The sequence below is a fragment of the Chelonia mydas genome, chromosome 2 (genome assembly GCF_015237465.2).
Source record: "Chelonia mydas isolate rCheMyd1 chromosome 2, rCheMyd1.pri.v2, whole genome shotgun sequence".
Lineage (NCBI taxonomy): Eukaryota > Metazoa > Chordata > Testudines > Cheloniidae > Chelonia > Chelonia mydas.
In genome coordinates this window covers 36,802,245-36,828,363 of record NC_057850.1, presented here as the reverse complement: position 1 = coordinate 36,828,363, position 26,119 = coordinate 36,802,245, and the positions used below count along the sequence as shown (strand labels likewise).

General features: G+C 42.2%; 1 long non-coding RNA gene across 1 annotated transcript; it reads left to right on the top strand.

The window, feature by feature from the left end:
• The first annotated feature begins 5,885 nt into the window (after window positions 1-5,885).
• Window positions 5,886-24,946, top strand: LOC122464412. Its single transcript, XR_006288402.1, has 3 exons — window positions 5,886-5,896; window positions 20,383-20,387; window positions 24,695-24,946. It is a non-coding gene; the product is annotated as an uncharacterized LOC122464412 (long non-coding RNA).
• The last annotated feature ends 1,173 nt before the right edge of the window (window positions 24,947-26,119 follow it).

Sequence of the window (26,119 nt, the reverse complement as noted above, 5' to 3'; positions counted from 1 at the left end):
CAAGCATTGCTCCAGCCCCCTGGACAGAAGGTCCTGTCCATCTGCTCAGTCACAAAGAAGGCTTTGAGTTGGTTCAAGCTCATACTTTTATACCAAAAGCCCTTTCTTTGTCCCTAGTCTCTGGAAAACCTAGCTTGAATCAGTACATTTAAACCACTCCAGTGGGTGATAACTCTCCACTGCTTTATTTATATTGCCTGTTGGCTGTCAGCCCCACACGAGGCTGTCAGCTGGAGCCACACACCTGCTTCCCTGGCACTGACAGCCCAAGCTGTCAGCCCAGCGCTGGGCTCACAGCAGGGTCCCCACCCTGCCCTGGGGCTGACAGACAAAGTTGTGAGCCCAGCACAGGGCTCAATTTTGCAGCAGAGAGCTGACAGCGGTGAAATTGACATTCTTGTAAGTTTCATGGCTGCTATTATTTCACATTTCCTCTCTGACTGCAGTAGGGGGAGGGGCTCCAGTTGTGAGCCCCACAAAGCTGTCAGTGCCCCACAATGCCTCACTTCAGTCGGTCAAGCGCTCCTTGTCAGGACCCAGACAACCAGCAGAAAGAAGGTAGTGTGGACACCAACAGCTGATTTAATTACTGCGGTGGCTATAGGTCGACCTAACTTAAGTTGACTTAATTTTGTAGCATAGACAAGCCTTTAACCCCTCCCACTGGTTTTAGTTCCTGTAGAGTTGTGGTAACCCTCCCCATGGAGAAGAATACAATCATCCAGAAACCATTCTCAAATTTAATACAGTATTGCATGTAACTGCAATATCTGTCTGATCTCCCCCATAAAGAAGTGGGGGTAACTAGAGTGCTCAACTATCAATGTAGAAGAACCCTCTGGTTTATACCCTGTGTGACAGGACAGCCAATACCTTTTATCATTTCAAATCACAACAAGTTACATAATAAACATTCTTCCCCATAGCCCAGTTCCTTTCTCTGTCCCACCTCCTTGAAGGTCGGGGCTTGAGGATCATTGTGGCGTAACCTCAGGTTCTCTGCGGGGAGATGGAAGAGTATTGAATCCCACCCCCACACACACCTACACTGGGTTTGCCTTTTGTTCCCCACACACTGAGTCAAGATGAGCAGCAGTTCCTCCCCCACCCAGCTCAGAATTCTTTACATTTTCACAGACCATCAGATAGAGGGGTAAGTGGGGCTGGGTGGGGGAGTTCCCCCTCCTTTCTGGATGTCTCTGGTATTAGTTTTTTGTTACCTGCAGGGAGGATCCTACCTCCCTTCTCCCTGACTGCTGTTCTATTTGCATTTCTGACTGGCTGACACCTCCCTCTGCATGTTTGCAGTCAACTGAGGAAGTTCGATTCACCTTCTCTCCTTTTCCAGAGGAAAAAGTTGGATTTGGTTTTAAAGCCCCAGTTTTATTTCCCAAAATAACGTATCACAAGACAGTCTCCCATATTCCAACAGAGATATCCAGAACCTTCTTTGGTTTCCATACTGACTCCGGCCACAGGCAGAGAGCTGAGGTTCATTACACCCATCACCTATATGCCTGTCAGCCCCTGATTTGATACACTCTCATGTCTTTCCTCCTGGGTTGCATGAGCATGACTTGACCCTCTTCTCCTGTTCAAGTCAGCAGAGTTTGTCCTAGTCAGCAGCAGGCTTCTGTCACTCTAGCTTGCCTCCAGCAAATCATTGCCCTGCAACCCACTGGTGTGCCTGTATATACCAGGACTGCTGAACATCTGCCAGCTCCCCTGCTGAGGCTGTCTGGTGTGCAGGAAAGATGGGGCCATGGCCCCATCCAGATGTCACCTCTAATTCTGCTCCTGTATGGTTTGGCTAGTGACAAGAGGTTCCTCACACCTTCTCCTCCTATCCAGCTCCTCCATAAAGAACAAGCCATAATTTAGCCTTTAGTTTATGTTTTTCAGACAGTGAAGATACAGGTTCCTGGCTAACAGTACATATGCCCACACCCTTTGTAATACAGTGCCCAAACCAATGTATTCATGTGTTTATTTTTATGAGCTGGGAGATGTTTTCATATTTATATGGCAAAATAATGAAAAATATAAGAACAGCCATACTGGGTCAGACCAAAGGTCCATCTAGGCCAGTATCCTGTCTTTCGACAGTGGCCAATGCCAGGTGCCCCAGAGGAAATGAACAGAACAGGTAACCATCAAGTGATCCATCCCATCGCCCATTCCCAGTGTTCGGCAAACAGAGGTTAGGGGCACCATCCCTGCCCATCCTGGCTAACAGCCATTGATGAACCTATCCCCCATGAATTTATCTAGTTCTTTTTTGAACCCTGTCGAACCCTGTCTTGCCATGTTGAGCATACCAAGGCAGATTTATGGATATCAAATATCTTAAGTGGTATCTTTATTTATGTACCCTTGAACCTTCATTCTGAGTAGTTTTACAAAATATTCAGTCTACAGGCACAAAGATCTCTTGCTATTTGTTAGAGCTAACTAAATGTCAGAATTTCCATCCCACTGGAAATTCCAGCAGTTCAACATTTGTTTTCATCCTGCACTGGAACAAAAAGTTGAAATATTGACTTTTTTTTTACGGAATGAAAAGTTCAGAAAAATTTCAATTCATAAATATTGAGACATTTAGTTTTGAGGCAGTTCAGCATTAAACTATATCGGTCTCTGATGCCATAATGCCTCATGGGAGTTGTCATTTGAGTGCCTCATACCCTCTTTCCTACCTGTGGGCTGAGCTCCTGGGTCAGACTACCCCCATATGACTAAGAATAATCAGACATTTTTCATATGATATCCTCCAACATACTAAAGCCAAATATCCTAGGACTTACTTTCAAAGAATTCTATTAGAGTATCTCCTGGCAGAGACATTCCTATTTAATCTAGCAGTTGAAGCTACATTTTAAAAAATACCTGGGTAATATCATTGCTTTAGTAGCTGAGATATAAAGTTATATACCCATCAAAGGGCTCCGATGGCATCAAACTGTATTTCATAACAGCAGCCCTGAAATGTCACTGTTTTCCTATTCAAATTTTTTTCAATCATTCCGTTATCTCTATATATTGGTTAATTACTATATCATCCTTTGTTTTCCTTATTTCTCTGTCATGCGCTGGATACTTCTGCTACCCTCTTGTTCATTTGAAAAAACAAAATCAGTAAAAAAGAATTTACAAGTAGCTATGTTTGCTTGGCAAACCAGTCTTGCTTTGGGGAATAACAATTTTAACTTTTAAGTTTTGTGGTGAATAGACTACCTCCAGAATACTGTTGATAAACAAGTTGGATACAGTTCTACAGAATACTTAAAACATTTCCTTTTCCACAAAAGACTTAAAAGCTGAATAAAAGTGTTGCAAACAAAGAAAAATGGAAGAATTATGAGGTTCTCATTTCTAGGAATCAACCATGACTGCAAAGGATACACGATTTGACCTAAAACCCATTTATATAATTGGGAGTCTCTCCATTGACTTCAGTGGGCCTCGGGTGAGTCCCAAATTCCGATTATTAGGTTAATCTCAGATATAACAATACTAGAAGGCACCAAAGTTTATCTGAACTAAAGATGCACACCACAGTGATCACTGCAACTCTGTGATACTTTGTTCCTCTGTCAAGAGCAGGCACTAGAAACATATTATGGACCAAATCCTGCTTCCACTGAAGTCAGTAGTAAAATGTTCTCTAACAATTAGGAGGATCCTATGCTGTGCTGTACAAACCACGAGGGGAGCACATACTGTGCTGCACAGAGGCAATATGCAGAGAAATGAAGAGATGGGAGAACCATACTCTGGGGTACAAAATCATTCGTGTTCACAAAACAAAAATAAAAGTTAGTTACAAGTTGTTATTACTACAAGGTGTCCTTAAGTGAGAAATAAATAGTGTGTTTTATGACTAAATAGACACTTCACTTTTTGGCATGAGTAAATTTTTTAAAAAGGTAAATATTCAGACTCACAGACCCATCTATTAGTGTATTCCCATACACTGTCAGTTTTCAAACCCACAGGGGACTCATTTTTCCACTATTAAATCCAGGCAACATCTCTCTCTGCTATGATCTTTATTTGTATCACAGTATGGGCTATTATAAATGTTGTTTTGATTTGACTATTTTGATGGGAAAAGTTTGACACCCATTTAGCCATTCTTTTCTGTGGAACACTTGGCAAACATCCAGGAATGACTAAATGGTCTGTATGTCACGGGAGATGCCTATGTTCTTACCGTAAGTGAAATGCAAGCATCAGAGAGAGAAGTTGCACTCTCATCTTTTACTCCCCCCTCCTCTCTCATGCTTTGTGTGTGTGTCTTGTTTCTTCTTAAGGATCACAGAGATTAAAGCCAGAATGGACCATCAGATCATCTAGTGTGACCTCCTGTATATCATAGGCCATAAACACCACCTAGCACCCACACACTAAACCCAACAACTGAAATTAGACCAAAGTATTACAGCCCTCAGGAGACTAAGTGATTGCATGCCATAGGCAGAGAATAGGAGGTACTGAGGTGCACCAATGCCTGAGGCCCCTGCAGTGGGAGGGAACAGATGGTGATATATACCTAGATGATCCTGGCAAATGACTCGTGCCCCACACTGCAAAGGAAGGGTTAAAAACCCAAGGTCACTACCAATCTGACTGGGGAGGAGGGGGGAAATCCTTACTGACCACCCCTCTATATGGCAAACAGTTAGACTCTGAGCATGCGCGCAAGAACCAGCCAGCCAAGCGCCTGAGAGAGAGAATTCTTAGTACCAGCTCAGAGCACTGGCTCACCCCATCCAGTGTCCCAAATCCAGTCATGGACATCCCTGAAGCTTCAGAGGAAAGAGACAAAAATGAAAAATAAAAGCAGAATAAAAGCAGGGGGGTGGGGAGAATGGGGTTCCTCCCTGAGCCTTGAAGGTGACCATCTGAAGCCCTAAAGCATGAGATTTTAGGAACATTAGACACATACTGGAAGGGACCCCTAGATCTGCCAAGCGCTGCCTCCCACTATCACGAGCAACCCCACCATACAATCTCACTCTTAAATCCATCCCACTCTCTCTTCAAATTAATTAAGTTGCTTGCCCCCACAACTCCTACTGGGCGGTTGTTCCAAAACCCCACTCCTCTGAGAGTTAGAAACCTTCTTCAAATTTCATGGACAGTGAATACCCATTTGTTCTTATGCCAACATGGTCTTTTATCTTAAATAGCTCTTCACCCTCTCTGGTGTTTACCTCCCTGATGTATTTAGACAGAAGAAACAAAGCCAGACTTTGACAATAGAGTTTAAGAGCTACCACCTAAACTGACAGTCCCTTCCCCCACACCAGAAGGGCATTTGATGCTATTTGAGAAATGATCCAGCAAATATTTTTCTCTTTAAAAGGCTCAATACAAATAATGGGATGGGGGAGAGGAGTGGGTTTGTTAAAGTGAAGATTTACTTTATTTTTTCTGTTTAAAATGATTTGTTTAAAATTATTTTGTCTTCCTAGGTGTTTATTAAAATAAATTCTTGTTTGATGAAATACAAGTGAAACCAAGTCCCTAACAACAAAAACCCAATCCCAAATTATCAGTGATGTTCTGGCAGTAAGAAAATTAACAGTATAACAAGAAAACTATAACACCCTAAAAACCCTAGCCAATTTTCAGAGTGAAACAAAAGTAAGGTGTAGAACTTGCTTGAATTTATGGTCTGTACTAGTCCACTAAGACTTACGTGAGGTACATTTTATGAGAGGAAATAAGATATACAGTATTGGTAAAATTCTTCAGTCCTCTAGATTCCCAAAGTAATGCCCAGTTCTATTCTATGCTATACAGGAGAGTAAGGGAAAGAGTGTACTATGCTGACACACACACGTATCACTACTTTCCACAGAAACAGATAAAAATTTGTCTAGCATTATAGGTGACACATTTGTTTAAATGTTAGAGTAAAATAACACATGCCTCTCATTGTGTACAGCTGTATAAGGAAGCACAGATCTGGATACAAGTTAATTAAAATTGTATATCATTTTTAAGGAAACGTTTGGTGCCACAATGCCTACAATGTCAATTCAATTTAACCATTATAGTCTACAATAATAATTACTGGGAACTCCAGGAAACCACACAACACTAAGTCTGCTTGCAAAAAGACTTACAAGAATATAAATTACACTTTTTTTCCTGCAACAAGGAACAAATAACCCTTACCAAGGATTATTCATTCCCTATCACAAGAACACTCGGATTGCTAAAATAAAATAGACCAAAAAACTGAACAATGGAAACTAAGAAAGAATAAGTTACAAGAACATGTCACAAGCCTTTCCAAGGGTGTTTTTATCCAACCTTGTGGTTGGTTCTATTATGTGTGCTAGGTCAAGAGCAACTAAGCTTGACAATTATTTCAGCTCAGACATCTGCAAAGGTTCCGTGTTGCCAGAAAATCTGATGTTCTACAAGTAAAACTTGTAACATTAAAACTTTGGGCCTGTCAGGTTGTGTGGAATGAAAGCCGTGTGTAAACATTGTATATGCTGAGACAAACACAGACAATCAAACGCAGAGATGAAAGAAGACTTCCTTGGCAATTTACAGTACTGTAACGGCATTTTGAAACAGCACAGGCCAAACAATGTATTTTAATAAAACTCATTTGTTCCCCCATACAAAAACCATGGACATCGGTCACACAATTAACATTAATCACACTTTTCTTCTAAACATTTATGAGAGATACTTACCATGGTATCTATAGCACAACCTCAGAAAAAAATATTAAACTGCCAATTATTTCAACCAAACATAAAATAGTTATGCAACCATGTTTGGTATCCCTATCCAAGACTAACTACTAGACTGAATCAGTGTACTATACAGGAACAAGACATTTTGTGAGGACTATTAATACCAAATCTTTCAGGAAAAAGTGGAGTATTTTGGCAGAGTAAACGCATTTCCAAGCAAGAATAGTCCAAAAGGAAGTAAGGGATCCGGATGCCAAATACAAATAAAGGAACACTTGTAAACAGCCAGTACATATTTCCATTCTTTGGAGGGTGTACCTGGATTCTTTAAAGAGTGTGTGTGTGTGTGTGTGTGTGTGCATGCGTGTGTGCGTGCGTGTGTGTGTACCTATGGTGGCAGTCCATTCAAAACTTTAAACAAATGTAATGTAACTGTTTTGAAAAAGTTCCTCACTTAACAATAGACTAGGCTCAATGACTGCCTTCCTGCTTACTGCTCCATTTGTTTCCTGGTTCCTGCTCCCCAAATTCAGTGTTCCAGTTTGTGTGTGTGTGTGTGTGTGCGTACATACACATAGCACGGGTGCATGCAGTTACTCAGGACTTGCTGCTACATACCTGCCCTTTGGACTATAATTATATTTTATTCAGACTGTTGCTAACTTAACTGGTGATTTCATGTTTTGATTGGTGTACCTACCTGCATGTCTTGCTTCAATTTCCTTGTGTTTTAGGATTGCTACTCTGGGGAACATCAGAGCGTAACACAAGGAGTTAAATGTTTTTACAAACAAAATGAGTCAGTCTGTAATCATCCACAAGCACAGAAGCCTGTCCTGCTCCCAAGGAAGAGAGAGTGGGAGTTTAGTCATTGACTTAAATGGAAGCAGGATTATGCCCCCTTATTTTGTTGCACTAATAGAGTTCTTGCTCCACACACAGAAGGATGATATCAGCATATCAGCTCAGATAGCTAGTACAGTGCTCTATGCCTCAAATAGGACAACTCAATAACAAACATGAGGAAAGGGTTTTCCATAAAGAGTATGGATAGGATGGTGTACTGGGAAAAAAAATCTTTCATTTCAGATAGACCCATCTTCAGTAGTTGAAGACACACCTGGAAAAAATTTGAAAACATTTTAAAGGCACTAAAATCTTTAAACCACTTTTTGCCTTTAAGGGAACATTGACACTGCAATAAAAGACCTGCAGCATGGCCGCCACTAGCCTAGGTCAGCTGACTCATGTTTGCAAGGCTAAAAACTGCAGTGTAGACATTTGGGTTCAAGTTGGAGCCTGGGCTCTGGAACCCCGCAAGGCGGTTGGACCTCACAGCCCATGCTCCAACCCTGAGCCCAAATGTCTACACGTATGGTTGCCATACTTCAGGTTCTCAAAGAAAGGACATTGATGGAAAGGAGACCTGTGGGGCTCTGGAGGGTTGTGTACTGGGAGCAGTACCTGAGGGGTGCTGGAGAGGTATTTGGGGGGCGCTGGGGTACTGCAGCGGGAGGTGAGGGGCAGTATCGCTCCCTGTGACGGTGGTAGGGTGGCTGGCGCAAGCCCAGAATGCAGCAACAGCTGTCCATCAGCGCTTCCCTACTGGACCCCTTCCCCAGGGCTGGAAGCCAGGGCCTGGTTGGGCAGGATCTGGCAGCTGTGGCTGCAGGGGAATGGACCAATCGGCTGCGGATGCAGGGAGGGACCAATTGGGAAGCGGACCAATCGGGGCTCTTTCTGAACTGCAACATCTGCTCTGCAAAAATCCTGGACATTGCCTGTTATTTGTAAAATCCACCCAGACAGAAAACGGAGAATCAAAAGAGAGGCAATGTCCAGGAAAACCCAGACGTATGATAACCCTATCTACACTGCAATTTTCAGCCACACAAGCCTGGATCAGCTGACTCAGGCTGTGAGATTCAGTGCATGGATTTTCTATTGCAGTGTAGATGTAACAGTAGTTTTCAGAGCTGGCTGTTATCTGTCTAAATCTGAGCTGAATATATTGTGTCTCTGTATTCACTGCTGACAACAATGGGTGGTGCAGCCTTGCAAAATTCTACTTATTCACCTCACCTGGAGTATATAATTTTTTTTATGGGGAAGTAAAATATCATTCTTCTCTTTTACGATCATGGTAAACATAGCAGGCAGTAGACTGTGTTCCTGAATGTCATGACAATTGCGCAAGGCTGTAGTAGTGTCAGCATGCATTACTGTCTATACTCCCTGTGCACTGGATGATTGTATAGGGTATGGGAGATACAGCATTTGAAATTTGGTGCACTGATTACCCAAAGAAAGGAAGAGAGTTTTTGTTGTTTTTAAAAAGAAGCACGATTTCCTTTTCCTACAACATCACTAATAGTTAAATCACATATCCTTATCACAAAATAAAAAAGGAAAAAATAACTTCATGCAGTTGTTTGAAACTTTTGCATATTTTGAATATACATCCTTTCACTTTAAAAGTGAGGGGCGCCCTTAGCGCAAGCAACCTTCACTCAAAATGACAGAAATGATGACAGATGCTAGCATGCTAGCTATACCATTTTAAAATTGATGAGGTAAGTATGCAAAGGGAGAGATGTTATGATTCTGTTTTCTGCCTACTGAATCTTTAAATTCTCATGTTATGCTCTTTGTGTATGGAAAACATAACAAGTGCCTCTTTTCTTTTAATGAGCTATGATACTGTAATACAGTCACGATCTCATGCTGAAGTTCATACACATTCTAGTTTCCTCACCAAATAGAAATATAACATGACTAACAATAACCCGTGGTAATAAGCCTTTTATGCTTGTGAATTTGCATGAACATTTATACCAGTGGTGGGCAACCTGCAGTCCGCGGGCTACATGCAGCCCATCAGTGTAATCCGCTGGCAGGCAGCGAGACAGTTTGTTTACATTGACTGTCCGCAGGCACGGCCGCCCGCAGCTCCCAGTGGCCGCGGTTTGCCATTCCCAGCCAATGGGAGCTGCGGATGGTCGTGCCTGCAGACAGTCAATGTAAACAAACCGTCTTGCTGCCTACCAGTGGATTACCCTGACGGGCCACAGGTTGCCCACCACTGATTTATACTGTCTCCAGGCTGCAACCAATATGGGGTGACATGGTCACACATAGTGAACAGCTCTGCCATTCTGTCCAATATGAGCTATTGTGTAGAATCACATTGTAAAAGGACAAGTAGCTACACAAACATACCATATTACATAGAGAGTATGCACTAGTTCTTATAAAGGACATATTTCTAAAACAGTAGCAGCAAGTCCATCAGTTGGTACACATTCCTAATGCTGATTCTTGTATTTTAAATTTGGCCTCTGTTCAAACAGGATTCTCCCACACACACATGTCCCACTCCCACCCCCTAAAATCACTTATTGAGGACCTTCTGATGCCACCATTTTAAAAAGAGTTGGGTCGACAGGTCACACAGAAGCTAGGCATAGGCCATACCTGTCAAGTGATGGCATTGCACAGTGCACAAATAGATCTCACCAGTACACGTTCTTATTTTATTTTTGTGCAGCACAAAAGGGAGCCACAGTCCTCACCTTGGTCTCTGGATCCTACTGTAATGACATTATTAATAATGTATCACAAACTACAGCAACTGCAAAGGAAAAAAGCACACAGTACAAGGTATTTGTATATTCGTGTAATGAGGGAAGTTGTGGGAGTTTCCATTTAGCAACTAAAACCGAGAGCTGGTGTTCTGGGTTCTCAGTATGGGTCCCTGTCTGCAGGCTCCAATGAGGGAGATTACATAGAAGAAAACCTTACCAAGAAGAGAACAAGATCATAAGAGAGAAAGTTGGCTACAAACACTTGTGTGGCTGCTTCTGCTCCGTGTTAAGTTCATCTCATGAAACTGAACATCTCTATGGAACACCAAGGAACACACTAGAGACTTATGAAATAACACCACACACATTGACACAGCCTGTAAAAAGTGATAGAATTTCTGTGTCATTTCTCCACTGCCTCTGCCACTCTGGGGCAAAGGGGAGACCTCAGATTTTCTTTCAGAACCCCAAGTGTCAGTGTTTCCACCACCACCCTTTCCCAGTAACCATTTCAGGCAGAATACCACCACCAGGGGCTAGCACCACTACCCCAGCTTATACCAGTGCAGACCCCTGGAGTGAATCTGGACCCATCACCAGAAGAGATCATCAGAGAGCAATGTAGGGCACATCCCCCATTCTAAACAAGAGAGTCAAACTAGAGTAAATCTTCTGCAAGATTCACAGTTCAAACTATAGACAGTGTTGACCTTTTCATATTGAGGACTGGGTAACCCAAGCCAGGCAAACTCAATGAGCCTCCCTGTCAGTGGAAGTTACAATGGCAGACATATGGTAGGAAAGACTGATGGTGGAAGACTGAAGGCAGGCTGTGGCCACCTGCAGCAAAGATGGCCAATTGCTACCTGCTCACGTGCCAGAGTATTCTCTCAGCATAAAGCCAGTGCTGGCTTTGTAACAAACCAAAGGATCCTGCTTACCAGAGGTAATGTTGAGCACACCACTTTAGTACCTTTGGTGTTCTACTGATATACTGTATAGCATATATCCATGATTCTACACATATAGCATACACCCAAGACACTACAGATAGAGAATGAGCAGAAATCCACAAATACATACACCCTATCACCAGACAGATAGAGAATGAGCAGAAATCCACAAATATATACACCCTATCACCAGCACATTTCATAGCAGTTCTAATGAACAAGTGGAATTTCCTGCTGATAGAACTGTAAACCATTGTTTCCAGCCCACTAGCACCTGTAGGCTTTGAAACATGAACATTCTTAAGTCCTTGCTGTATTTACCAAGTGCTTCTCATTAGGTGACTATCTCTTTATCAAACAGAAACTCTACTCATATGATACACAATCATAATATTTAGTGAGATAAAAGAATGGAAATAGTTACGAACAAAGCTTCATTCATAAGAGACTGTACAATCAAATTGTTTAATTAGTTCTGAAAGTCAGATTCATAGTGTTAAAGCTCATTCTTTACAGTGTTAAAGCTCAGGATTTATATAACAGCACTAACTAGAACTCCCTCTTCCTAATTACACTATGTGTTATTTGTACTGTAAATTATACAGTGTTGCTGTAAAAATGTGACAGTGTTTGAAAATCATCTCTGTGTCAGAGCCATGTTAAAGCCAATAATCTCCAAATACCATTCCAACCTTTCCTTAAGCCTTATTGAGTTTGGATGTTGCCTGTGTATACACAAGCATCACATGCATTTTACAGCGCTTTACAGTCTATGTGTGTGTGTATTTTATACACGCACACACACACACACACAGAGCAGGAGTGTATATATGTACTCTGAATGCGGACAGCCTCCATCTCTTCAGCCTCCAGGGGCAGGCACATCCAGAAAGAGCAGCTGAGTTCAGCCACTCCCTCTCACGACATCACCATTTGATACTTGTTAAAATTCTGTTTATGTTGTCATAGTAATCGCAACCTACAGCTCGAACACTCACTGCCCAGCCACCCTCCCACAGCCCTGACTCACCAGCCGATCCAGTTCATTGCCACCTGCCGTTCCTCCCTGGCTCTGACTCTCACCAACCGATCCAGCTCTCTGCCACGCAGCCACTCCCCCATGGCTCTGACTCTCATTAGCCAATCCAGCTCATTGCCACCTACCGCTCCTCCATGGCTCTGACTCTCACCAACCTATCCAGCTCATTGCCACCCGGCCACTCCCCCGTGGCTCTGACTCTCACCAGGCGATCCAGCTCTCTGCCACTTGACTGCTGTCTTTCCCAATTCCTCTCATTTTCCCTTTTTCTTCTACCACGAGCTCCACCTCCTTTCTCCCTCTCCCCATTCTGACCCAACAAACCTAGCCCCGCTCCAGATCTTCTTTTGCCATTTCCTTGCATCTGGTGACATTTCCCACAACCCTGGACCTCCATCTGTCCTCACCCTCTTCACTCCTCATCGCCTTCACACAGTGGACCCTGTCTCTCAACCCTGTTGGGTTGGCTGGGTGGACCTAGTGATAGGAGAGAGCAAAGGAGCTGAGGGTGTTGAGTGGGAAGAGATTCAGCAAATGAGTTGATGGAGGAGAGGGAAGAGAGGGCTGGGTGGAGGGCAGGAAATGGGATATTTCAAATCAGCTGCAGCACAGTATTATCACCTACAAAATCCACTAATCAAAAAGATGCTGGCAAGCTGCCACTATTGCTAACTCGTGTGGTATTAAACTAAGGCCTATACTGAAGGGTCAGTATCAACTCACAACTCAATGGTAAAACTGTGTTGGAGGGAAAGTAAAATGAGTGAAAACTTGCAATAGTAATATTCCTATATGAGTAAAACAAAAATAGGAATTACCTTCCCATACTCTCTCCACCACCCCTTCTCCTTCTCCATCAATAATTCCACCATCCTTCCCTTTACCCAGGCTCATTACCTCATTGTCTGCCCCTTTGACTCAATATCCAACACCCATCCAGTGCATAGTTTTCACATTGCCACTTAGGTCACATCGGAATCTGGCTATAGAGTGTAGATTTAGGGTCAGACGACCCAGGCAACCACCTGGGGTGCCGGACTTAGAAAGCGCAGGGCTCAGGGTGTTGGCTTTGTTGTTAGCCATGAAAGGGAAAATAGAATGTTTGGTTTGGTAGAGCTCCTTGGGAAATACGATAATGTCATGAGTGAGCACCTACATCGAGTAGTTCATAAAGAAGCTATGGACCATTACTGCAGCAAAACAATTCAAAACAAAGTGACTGACCTTATGACAAGGAAGATGCTTGATAACATACTGATTGGCTCAGCAAAGTGAAATATTATGCTGTAATAATGGACAGCACTCCCAACATTAGTCACACTGAAAAGATATCACTTACAGTAAGATTTGTTGACAACGAGGATGACTGTTTCCAAGTACAGGAACACTTGATCTGTTTCCAGTCTGTGGACGACTACTGAAAAAGGCCCAACAGAATTGTTTTTGAGTGTTTTGAATGAGAATAAAATAAAGCTTCAGGACTGCCTTGGCCAAGGCTACGGCAATCGTGCAAAAATGAAGGGAAGAAACAGTGGTGTCCAACATGGGCAACGGGTGAACCCCCCCTTCAGAGAAGCTAGCCCATGGCCTCGTCCCTTCTGCCTGAGGCCCTATTTCCTATCCACTGGAGCCCATGCCCCCCACCGCCAGAGTCATGAGCCTCCCCGCAGCCAAGGGAGCCCTGGCCAGCCCACCCCAGCTGCGCTAGCTTAGCCCAAGCATCAGCCCAACCCTGGAGCTGGCCTGAGCTGCCCTGGACTGCCGGCCCAACCCCCTGGGCTGGCCCAAGCCACCAGCCTGACCCCCAGGCTGGCCCGAGCCACCCCAGGCTGCCCAAGTTCTTGGCCACTGGTCCAAGCCCCAAGCTCCAGGCCAACGGCTAGAGCTGAGTGCCTACTGGCTTCAGGGGAGAGGGGGAGTGAGGGTGTGGCCTCAAGGTGGAGTGTGGGTGAGGCCACGGCCTGCATTAGAGGGGGCTTAGCCTCCCCTGGCTTTTGATACCCACTGCCTATGGCGTCTAGGCAAGGATACTTGCACTGAATCCAAGAGCTTTCTCCATGCCTTGTGGCTGCCATTCCCTCAACCTGGTTGTGTCAGATGCAGTGGCATCTTCTTTAGATTCATTATCTCTCTTTGGAATACTGCAAAGGATATACGTCCTGTTTTCAGCATCAACTATCATGTGGAAGATCCTCAAGGACAATGTTACAAATCTGACCACGAAGCCACGAAGTGACACTCGCTGGGAGAGCCACATTGACAGTGTAAGGCCAGTGCGATACCAAGTGACTGAGGTTTATGATGCCCTGATGGAATTGGCTCAGTCAAGTAAAGCCGAGGCCAGAATCCGACACGAGGCACAAAGCCTGGCAAACCAGATCACTAACTTCAAATGATTGATCTCAATTGTGGTTTGGCACCATATCCTGTTCCAAGCAAACATTGTAAGCAAGGCATTACAAACTCAGTCAATGGACATCTTGACTGCTACTACTTTGATGAGAAGCTGCCTTGATTTTTTTGTAGCCTACAGAGACAATGGATTTAAAGATGACATCATGGCTGTGAAAGAAATGGCAGAAAACTTAGGAGTTGAGCCTCTCTTCAAGGTAACACGTAGTCATCAGAAGAAGAGACAGTTTGGTTAAGAGGGCATAGATGAGGCGATGGGAAGCTCGAAAGAAAAATTCAAGAGGGAGGTTTTTTGCTTGCTCATTGACACTACCTGAATGTCCACTGAAGAAAAGTTTGGACAAATGAAGCACCATGAAAAGACCTGGGAGGTTTGTATGACCTTAGTAAGCTGCCCGCAGACAGGAAAATGATCTTGAACAATTGTACACACCTTCACTGGATGCTGACACATGGGGAATGTTCAGATATCAATGATAAAGACCTCCATGTCAAATTGGACAACATACATCAAATTTTGCCACACGGGAAGCATTCTCCACTCCAAGTTCTCCAGTTCATTCATGATGCAGAGCTGAAGGATACTTTTCCTAATGTGTGGATAGCTTTGAGGATTCTGCTCATGTTGCCAATCAAAGTCGCGAGTGGTGAGCACAACTTTTTGAAGCTCTATAAAACATATCTTCAATTGATGATGACTGATGACTGACTGACATCGCTTGCTATTTTATCGCTTGAAAATGTCATTGGCCAGCCTTTGGATCTCTCTGACACTGTGCTTCAGTTTGTGAGAGCAAAGGCGAGAAAAGCAACTTTTTGAACTAAAGGATTAGGGTTCTCACTTACTGTAACACTATTTAATACTTGTTCACCTCATGTTGGTGCATAGCTCAATTTCTTGATGTGAGTACATTTCAGTTATTAAAATTAAAAGGTTTCTAAAAGATTAGTGGAAAAGAATTTTTATTTGCTTATATATGGCATGAATAAATACAGATTTACAGATCCTAGAGTGCAAATTTATCATCTTATATGACAGGGATGAATCATGCATGCAAACTGTGCATCGAAGTCATGAAATGGGCTAAAAATGTGATAAAAAATAAGGTATTCAAAAGTTTTTAACAAATGGAGCATGGACATCAAAGATGCTCCTTGCGTGAGGTGTCATTTGGTCTAGGGCCAGCCCTTGGTGTCATACACTGCACTATGTTTAATGAAGCCTAATGGTTTTTGGTTGGGAGCCATGTTTTCCTTGAGGAGGTATGTGCAGCACAAGACATACTGATGGCACTCAATAAACAGGAAAATTAATTCCCTTTACTAAGCTATTGACACCATTCAATGCAAATTCTGAACAGTAAATGTTTGATTACTGAAAGCCTCTTCCCAAGAGTCCATTTTGATTCTATTCAAAAACATTACCACCAAGTTTCTTTCAAAACATATGAAGTTTATTCTTATAAACCACTCAAAATAATGTAAGCAGACACAGAAAGGACACTTGCTCTTCACTCTAGGAATTGTTATTTGACTGAGGTAGGTTCTCTCCTTTTTGCTTCCATGAAGACTCAGGAAGAGGACACCTTCTGAGTCTCAAACATAATTTTTCTCTTGATTTTAGTAGCTCTTAGAACCAAGCCTTTAACTCTGAAATAAGGGACTCTGGAAGTCAATAGGCTGAAGCCACTTATTGTGTGTGTGTGTTGGGGGTGGGAGGAACGATGGAGAGGTGTAGTTTCCTTTTTAATGAAATCTGGCAGCATCTCTCAATGGAGGGTGTATCTTCAAAATCTCCCACCACTGAAAATCTAGACTAATGTATATTATCAAGCCAGCAGGGTATATGATCATGTCTTAGAAGCACAGCAATTGACAGCACAGGAACTGCTATAGACTTGTCAGACCAAGGATCTACCTAGTCTAGTGCCCAGTACCAGATGCTCAGAGGAAGATGCAAGAATCCCCAGTTACGGAAAAACCCACCAACAGGAGAAGTTTCTTTCTAACGCCAGGCATTGAGTGGTTATATCTCAGACATTCATATCCTATTCAGTGGAGCTGTTGATGTTCTGATTATTCATATAAATGTTTAAGATTTCTATTTAATTCTGCTAAGCTCTTGGTCTCAGTCACACCTTTTCAGTGAGTTCTACAGGTAAATTAATCCAAAATCCTTTTATGCGACTTCGAAGTCTGCTTCTTGGTGGGAGAGCACAGCCAGGCCAAGTCCCCAGAGTAATGACTCAGAGATGAGCTCCATATTGGAGAAGTGACATCCTGTAGGGGCCATACATAAGGGCCAAGTAACATCCATTTACCCATCTAAAAGTAACTATACTACAATCCTAATACTTTTAGCATTTTTCCTCTACTGTCTCCAATAGGTATTCCAACAAGAAATGATACATTACAGCACCTACTGGGAATATTTTTAAAAAATCTATGATCGCTACCTTGTGGCTTTGCAGCCCTTAACCCCCATACTACTGCACTTTTTATTGTGGTCTCTAGACTAATTCACCAAGTCAAAAGCTATCTTACCCTCAGCTGATGAAAGAGAGTCAGCATAAAGGCACTGATATTCAATGTACAGCTTCCATCAACTCTTTCAGCCAAGTGAAAAGGAGTTCTGCACTCACATATTATCATTTATTATGTATTACTATTTTCCTGAATTGTCTGTGTGTGTTTGAACAAAAAAGACTAATGCATTGACGTGCGTCATGCAATTACACAAGGCTTTTTAAAAGAGATATCCACTTAACAATTTCAAATTCTGGCAAGAGGTTTTTGTGCACAACTAATACCCAAATCAGGCACATCCCCATTCTCCACAAGCAAGGCATTGGGGAGGCAAGGGCCCAGTTGTAAAACTGGCATATTGCTTGCAGTCACTTTAGTCACCATGCCTCAGTGGGTCACAACTGAGAATATCAGATTCAGGACAAACTGCTAAGAAATAGGGCAAACACACCCCAAAATTGGTGGTTATTTTCCCATAAAATATACCAAACCAGCAACATCTCACCACACTGACTGACAAGAAGTCAGAAATGCAGTCTCCTTAGGTATCTCAGTCCTTGTTTCAACACCCAGACACAAGACTTAATGATGAGTGGTTATTTAAAACCAACTTCATCAAACAAAGGGTTCCACTGATCCCAAAGGACCAGCCACATACCCAAGACAATATATAACTCAGATCTTACCCAATAATCATGCTGTTGCCAATCCTTCAGCATCTAATATCTAAAGGTTTATTTATAAGCGAAAAGAAAGAGGTGAGAGTTAAAATGGTCAAAGGAATCAAATACATACAATAATTGCAAAGTTCTTGGATCAGGTTTTTAGCAGTGATGGAATAAACTGCTGGCTTGTTAAGTCTCTGGCTGCTTCCAAAAGACTGGAAGGTCCTCAGTCCCTTGGTTAGAATGTTCCCATTAGTATAAGTCCATAGTCCAGAGATCAGAGCAGGAAAGAGGCAAAATGGAGATGTTTCCAGGGCCTTTTATATTTCTGCCATATGGTGGGTCTGCTCTCAGTACAGTCAGTGTAAAAGTACAGGCACAAGATGGAGTCCAGCGTCACATGAGCTGGTCACATGCCCTTGCATGTTTCAATGAATCATAGCAGGGGCCATTATGCATATTCTGGCTAAAACGTCCACAGGAAAGTCCATCAGGTGGGGATAAGCTTCTGCCATGGCCCATTGTGTTTGTTGATGGGCCATCAACTTTAATAGTCCATTCACAATGTTCTGGCTAGACTAGATGTAAACTACCTTGTGGGTGTTACCACAGGAGCAAACACATTTGAAATACTGGTACATAATCAATATTCATAACTTCAGACACAAAAATGAGAGATGCATACAAACACAATAATCATAGCAAATCAAAACTTTTCCATTGACTCCTTACATGACATACTTTGCATCAGATTTGTTGCAGCTGTGTAACAGTGATAGCAACAATGATATACGTAGTCATATTTTAATCAGATAACATCACAATTTGTTCTTTGCACCGTCTGCAAAGAAGAAAAAATGAGGCCATATTTCACCAACCTCTCTCTACCTCTCAGAGCAGGGTATTCTGGCTAACCTTCACCTTTGACTGTGTAGGAGAAATTAGTGGTTAAGAAAAGGGATCTTTTAATCCTTCCTCACAGATCAATCCCTCCAGCTGCCTAATCTTTTAGTTGCTGGTCCTGGATCTCCCTCCCGTTTCTCTACATCTTTCTAGGATTGGGGTATCCAGAACTAAATAGAGGTTCCACTGCAGACTTACGCAGCCATGCAGGCGGGTTCGTTAACTCTCTCCTCCAGTATATGATACCTCTGCAAGCAGCCAAACATCATATGGACTTTTTTATTGACATGTTGTCTTGTATGCTCATGTACAGTTTGGTGTTCTCTTTCATCCCTATGGTAGCCTCTTAAGCATGACTCATTTTCATGTTTCCCCGCTGTAGCAGAGCAGTCTGTCCCTTTAAGGGCCTGCAGAATCATGGAACAGCAAACTGGCCTCAGGAGAAGCCTAACAGGCAGGAGTTCAGAATCAGCTGATCCAGCTAAGCAGCAGCTAATGATTGGCTGATTCCCAGCTGGAACATATAAGTAAAGACCCAGCTTTCAAAGGGAGGGAGGGTCAGGAGAGGGACACTTTCCTGAGCAGCAGTTTTATTATTTGGCATATGCAATCCGGTCAAGCCAAGCCACAGTGTTCGTAATGATGTTCCAGGCCCAAAGACCTCCAGGAAGTTGAGTCATTTTGGAGTCCTCAACAAATGTGTGTCATGGTTTGTGACTGTCCACACTGACTGTCTCTAAAATGCCACTCAAATTCCACTGCAGCACAAATTCCATCTCCGGTACAAAACCTTTTCAGAAGGCACCATTGCCTTTGCAGTAAATCAAATCCAGGTTGATGCTGAGTGGAGTCTGAACAAGATAATTATTTGGCACTTTCTCTGTGGACCATGAAGCCCACAACATGTCTTTTACCGTAAATCCCTTATCCGGTAAACTTATCCACAATGGCCAACATGAGGGCAGACAACCATGTGGTGGATTAAACAAGATCCTAAGAGTGACAGAGTTGTAGTTGACCTGTCAATTTAAAGTGTCTTTCAGAGCAGATCCCAGGGTAACCTCTGGGGATCTTCTGCCTCAGTTTAGAGTCTCCGGCCCAGTCAGAGTTCAAACAGCAAAGAGAGAGATGGAAATTTTTCCTTTGACTTTATTTCCTTCATTCAGCTTCCAAGTCCACATGACAAGCTTCCTTGCAGGTAGCATTTTCAAGGTGAGATAGGGCCATTAACCAATCCTTTGTGTTTTGATGCTCCTTGATGGCCCATCTGATTTTGATCATCTTTCTGGATGGATGGGTGGTGGGAAGGATGATTCCTGTGCCTGAGTTCACTACTTCAGAGGAAACATTTTCAAAGTTATAAACCAAAACTTACATATTTTCTTAAGCCTGGAACACAGACATTACAAGTGAGATTAATGCATACAGCCACTCACAAGCATTTCATAGAGTCTAAACAATAAATATGTTCTTATGGGACTCATACCTATTTTGAGCAAAACTAACATACAGGTGAACTAGTCTGGTCTCTAACTATGACTTTGTCCGTCCTTAGCTAACGCCTGCAGTCTTGGCAAGAGCCAGTGTCACAGCTATTTCATTTTGTCTGCCATATTTCTAACCTCTGTTGGCCTATTTCGTTATTTCTCCTAGTCACTTAGCATCATTTGCAAAATTTACTTCACACACTTTTAAACTCCTCTTCCAGATCATTAATAAAGTTGTAAAATAACATCAGTCTCTTTGGCACCTCACTAGACACCTCCTTCCAGCTTGATTCATTGTAGTAAATCACTATACTTGTTTACAATCCCCCAGCCAATTTTCAGTCCACATGAAACTTCTCATATGAAAGCCAGTTTGAATGACTTCTGCAAGCAGGATTTCCTGAGATCCCATGCCAAATTCATCCCTAATGAAACTCAGCTGGCTTCAATGGATTTATACAAGGGATGAATTCGACCCAATGTGACAAATACTTTACTACAATCCAGATACTCTGAATCACAAAATAAACACCATCAATTAATTCTTGTTGTAGACAAAGGCTTGGAAAAATCCATCAGAATTAACAGACAACTCATATTTGCCACGACGATGACCCATTGCTGAGCTTTGGCAGTGCAAGCACAGATGCAGGCAGCTGTTCATGGTACCTGTTGCTAGTTAGCAGGCTGGCAGTGCCACCACATTTCTCACACTGGAGACTTCTTTCTGCCTAGCAATAAGCTGCTAGTTTGACCATTGCTTGCACTGACTGCTAAACAGTGTGAATAAGAAACCAGGCCCCAGGGCCTCCAGGACGCACCCTCAAAGGTTAGGAGGAGAGGGGGACTGTTAGGAATTAGGGCCTGCAGCTGGGCCTGGGATGACCGAGCTAACTGCAGTTGAAGCTCCTAATTGACCAGATCACCTCACTGGCTGAGCAGCGTTGCCAGGACTGCTCTTAAGTCCAGAATTAGCATTTGGCCTGTCACTGGTCAATGCACTCACCTATGGCTGGAATCTCTCCTGTGTCTGCCTTGCTCCCAGCCCTACTCCAACCCTTGCCCTAGCCTTGTCCTCAGCGATGCTCTTGTGGGGGCACCATTGGAGCACATTGCTATTGATGTTCGTGGGCCCTTGCCTGGGACCTAGACTCGCAATCAATACTTGGAGAAAGCTACTAGGGGAGAGGCTGTTCTAGATTTGATTTTGACAAATAGGGAGGAACTGGCTGAAAATTTGAAACTGGAAGGCAGCTTGGGTGAAAGTGATCATGAAATGATAGAGTTCATGATTCTAAGAAATGGTAGGAGGGAGAACAGCAAAATAAAGACAATGGATTTCAAGAAGGCAGACTTTAGCAAACTCAGGGATTTGGTAGGTAAGATCCCATGGGAAGCAAGTCTAAGGGGAAAAACAATTGAAGACAGTTGGCAGTTTTTCAAAGAGACATTATTAAGGGCACAAGAGCAAACTATCCCGCTGCGTAAGAAAGATAGGAAGTATGGCAAGAGACCACCTTGGCTTAACAAGGAGATTGTCAATGATCTAAAAATCAAAAAAGAGTCCTACAAAAAGTGGAGAAACTAGGTCAAATTACAAAGGATGAATATAAACAAATAACACAATATGTAGGGACAAAATTAGAAAGGTGAAGGCATAAAACAAGATCAAACTAGCTAGAGACATAAAAGGTAACAAGAAAACATTCTACAAATACATTAAAAGCAAGAGGAAAACCAAGGACAGAGTCCAGAGAAGAGCAACAAAAATGATTAAAGGTCTAGAAAATATGACCTATGAGGAGGCAAGATTGAAAAAATTGGGTTCCTTTAGTCTGGAAAAGAGAAGACTGAGAGGGGACACGTTAACAGTGTTCAAGTATGTAAAAGGTTGTTACAAGGAGGAGGAAGAAAAATTGTTTTTCTTAGCCTCTGAGGATAGGACAAGAAGCACTGGGCTTAAATTGCTGCAAGGGAGGTTTAGGCTGGACATTAGGAAAAACTTCCTAATTGTCAGGGTGCTTAAGCACTGGAATAAATTGCCCAGGGAGATTGTGGCATCTCCATCACTGGAGATTTTTAAGAGCAGGTGGGACAAATACCTGTCGGGGATGTTCTAGATAATACTTAGTCCTGCCATGAGTGCAGGGAACAGGACTAGATGACCTCTCAAGGTCCCTTCTAGTCCTATGATTCTGTGATAGCTATGGACTACTTCACAAAATGACCTGAGTCTTATCCAATCAGAAATCTAGAGGCAGTGACTGTAGCAAGGGTCCTTATGAATGAATTTTTCACTACATTTGGAGCCCCAGGTGAGTTACACAAGATCAAGGGAGAAACTTTGAATCCAAAGTGTTTCAACAAATTTTAGACACTATGCTGCAGAGGTTCACAGATGTGGGGTGAATAAGATTGTGTATGTACACACATACACACACAGCATGTATTTGCAGAGGTACATATTATACCCACATTAGCAATCTAAAATCTCCATTCTGAATGAAGTCAAAACCAGGTACATTCACTGAAACTATAATTAAATGATATTGGTATATTTGCAAATGTAAAAATGCTTTAAAATTATATACTGCACCTCTTTAAATACAACATGCTTCTTAATATACCTCACTGTGCCTACACGGTAACTTAAACTACATTTTTTTTGCTTAACTATTTTCACTTGAGGAGGTTTGTTGGGTGAATTGTATTAGAGCCCAACCCTATAATATTAGTGAAAACAAAGCCTCTGAATCATATCCACCTGTTCCCTATCCTCCTAAACAAAATATTAGTATTACTGTAGTTTATGGCAAAATAAATCTTTAGACATTTCCTTGGCACTAAAACCATTTTTTCTACTCTTTCTTATCTCCCCTCATTTCTCTGCCCTTCTAATGATTATTGCTCTGTCTTCACAGCTCTGCCATGCCTTTTCTAAAGCTTCTCCCTATATCTCTCTGCTTTTCATGAAAGCAATTATTTCTGACAGCATCTTGTCTCAAAGACAGCAACTTTCATTAAATCTGGTGTACTGAGTAGCAAAGAAGAAGCTGGACAGAAAGCAGCAAGACAGAAATGGAAAGATTCTTTAACTACCAGTACTTCACTTTTGCTATACACACAGCTATGCCTGATATAACACACACTTAAAATTTGGGGCTGAGTGGATCTTTGGCTTACAAATGTATCACACACTTGTGTGTGCACAAATCCCATATCTGAATGTGCATGCACAAACCCAATTAGCTCACACTTGTTTGAGGGAGAGGTTGCCCCTCTGCCATAAGCTGGGTGTTCACTCACACCTCTCTTCAAAAATATGAACTCTATTGCATCTCTTATGCTGCTTTTTGTGCATGTTATATCTTGGGTTGCCAACCCACCAGGATTGTCCTGGAGTATCCAGGAATTAAAGATTAATCTTTAATTAAAGATTGTCATGTGAGGAAACTGCCAGGAATATGTCCAACCAAAATTGGCAACCCTAGTTATATCCAGTTGTTCTTTAGATTTCACAGGAATACCCATTTAAAAACAAGGCACAGGATTGTGTTGGAGGCAGGGTGTTGCAATGACTTAGCTACATAGGAAACATAGTCTGGTCAAGGAGTTCAGCCAATAGGAGAAGATGGGGGCATGAACTACAACTCCCATCAGGCACTGTGGTACCATAGGTAGATGCAGTTTAATGACAAACTGAATTGAAACATTCCTTTTTTGGTTCAGTTAACAAACCAGGGTGTTTTGATTCAGGTCAAACCCACCCAGAATGAAATATTTCATTTTGATTTTCCCAACAGAAAGTCTTTTTTTGACAAAAATCAAAGTTTGCCTGCAGAAAATTTTAATTTTGCAAAAAATTAATTTTCTGTCAAAAATCATTTCAACAGAAGATTCCCAACCAGCTGGCAACATTACCCTTAAATACTGTTGTACCACTGGACTGGATGCAAAGTGTGTGTGTGTCTGTGTGTGTGTACTTATATGGGAAGCTAGTTTCCACCTTAACAATCGTGTGTATGTGTGTGTGTGTATGGACTTATATGGGAAGCTAGTTTCCGCCTTAACAACTGGGTGACTACTCTCACTGTTACATAATTATTTGATTTACAGATATTTGCATTTCCAGTAATTCGCTGCACATTTCACAAAAAATTCAACACACTGTAAGTAATATTTTCCAAATATGAAAAGGTCAAGGCAGACAAAAATCTTTTCTTTTAACATGGTTGGCAACATTATCCCCAATACAGTATTTTTTTTTAGAGTAAAAAGCAAAACAAAAAATTATTCCTTAGTTGCCTTGACATGTTGATGACAGACAACTATAAATACATTATATAATGTAACAGAAGACCGTTTATTCATGACTGCTTAAGTGATGAAACCACATACATCAGAGGTTCTCAACCTTTTTCTTTCTGAGGCACCCCCAACGTGCTATAAAAACTCCACTGCTCACCTGTGTCACAACAACTATTTTTCTGCATATAAAGCCAGGGCCAACATTAGGGGGTAGCAACCAGGGCAATTGCCTGGGGCCCAATGCCACAGAGACCCCATGAAGCTACATTGCTCAGGCTTTGGCTTCAGCCCCGGGTGGCAGGGCTCAGGGCCCCAGGCTTCAGCCCCAAGCAGTGGAGCTTTGGCTTTTTGCCCTGGGCCCCAGAGAGTCTAATGCTGGCCATGCTTGGCAGACCCCCTGAAATCTGCTCGCAGCCCCGCAGCAGGCCCCGGGCCCCTGGTTGAGAACCACTGACATACATCATGATATTTATTTGGTTCCTTAGCTGTAGGAGTAGTTTAAGACACCAGCTGAATGATTCCAATCCGGACTACATACCTACATATATTTCACTATGATATAAAAGCTTTCAGGCAAATCTAGGGTGAGATTCTGAGTGCTTTTAGAGCTGCCATATGTGCAAAGGACTAGATATATCCCTATATAGTCACGTATGTGTCCAGCTGGAAAATTTGCACACTCACCTCCAGGAGCGCATGCAAAGTGCAAACCCATGCTTCACTAAAAATCAGACTCATGTTGAAAAATTTGCTGTTGTAGAGGTTTATAACCCACAACAGTATTTCCTTAACAGCATTTAACAAAATCCAAGTGCATTTCATCTTATGTGAGAAATCTGGAAGTAACTGAATCCATTCTTCACTGCATAGCAAGAATTATATGAGACTTTAATGCTAAATAAACAAACTGAGCATTGCCTATCTGTGATTCGGGACAAGTTTCCTTTTATAACGTAATTCTATCCCAATTTAGTCATATTGGTCCTTATCTTGTACCTACATTTTATGGACAACAAAAATTCATTCAAGAATATAATAATTTCAGTTCGGTCTTCATTCCAGTTATACCTTCATCTAAAGTTATATATTCTGTCCACCAGTGAATGTGTGTATAACACTATTTTTTTAAATAAATTATTTAAAAAAATAGTAAGGCCACAACAGAGATCAGGACCCCACTGTGCTACTGGGAATCAGCCGATACCGCTACTGCAGATAGAGCTGTAGAACTGGTGCTTTTCTTAGAACTTGAGTATATCACCAGAAAAACTGTTCTATCTGAACCTTTCTTTAAGAATCACCTTCTTAGGTGCAATTGCTGCCTACAGGTTATACTTATGCAGGGGACATTACAAAGTGCCAAAATATTTCAGTTTGGCATTCTGTAAGGACATGAATGAGATCAACAGGAGACTTAGATCTTCAGTGACTTAACTTAAAAATGAACTTGGAAGGGATTTCTGCAATATTTTTATAATGAAGGACCTCCATTTATATAAAATCATCCATTCTGAAAGATC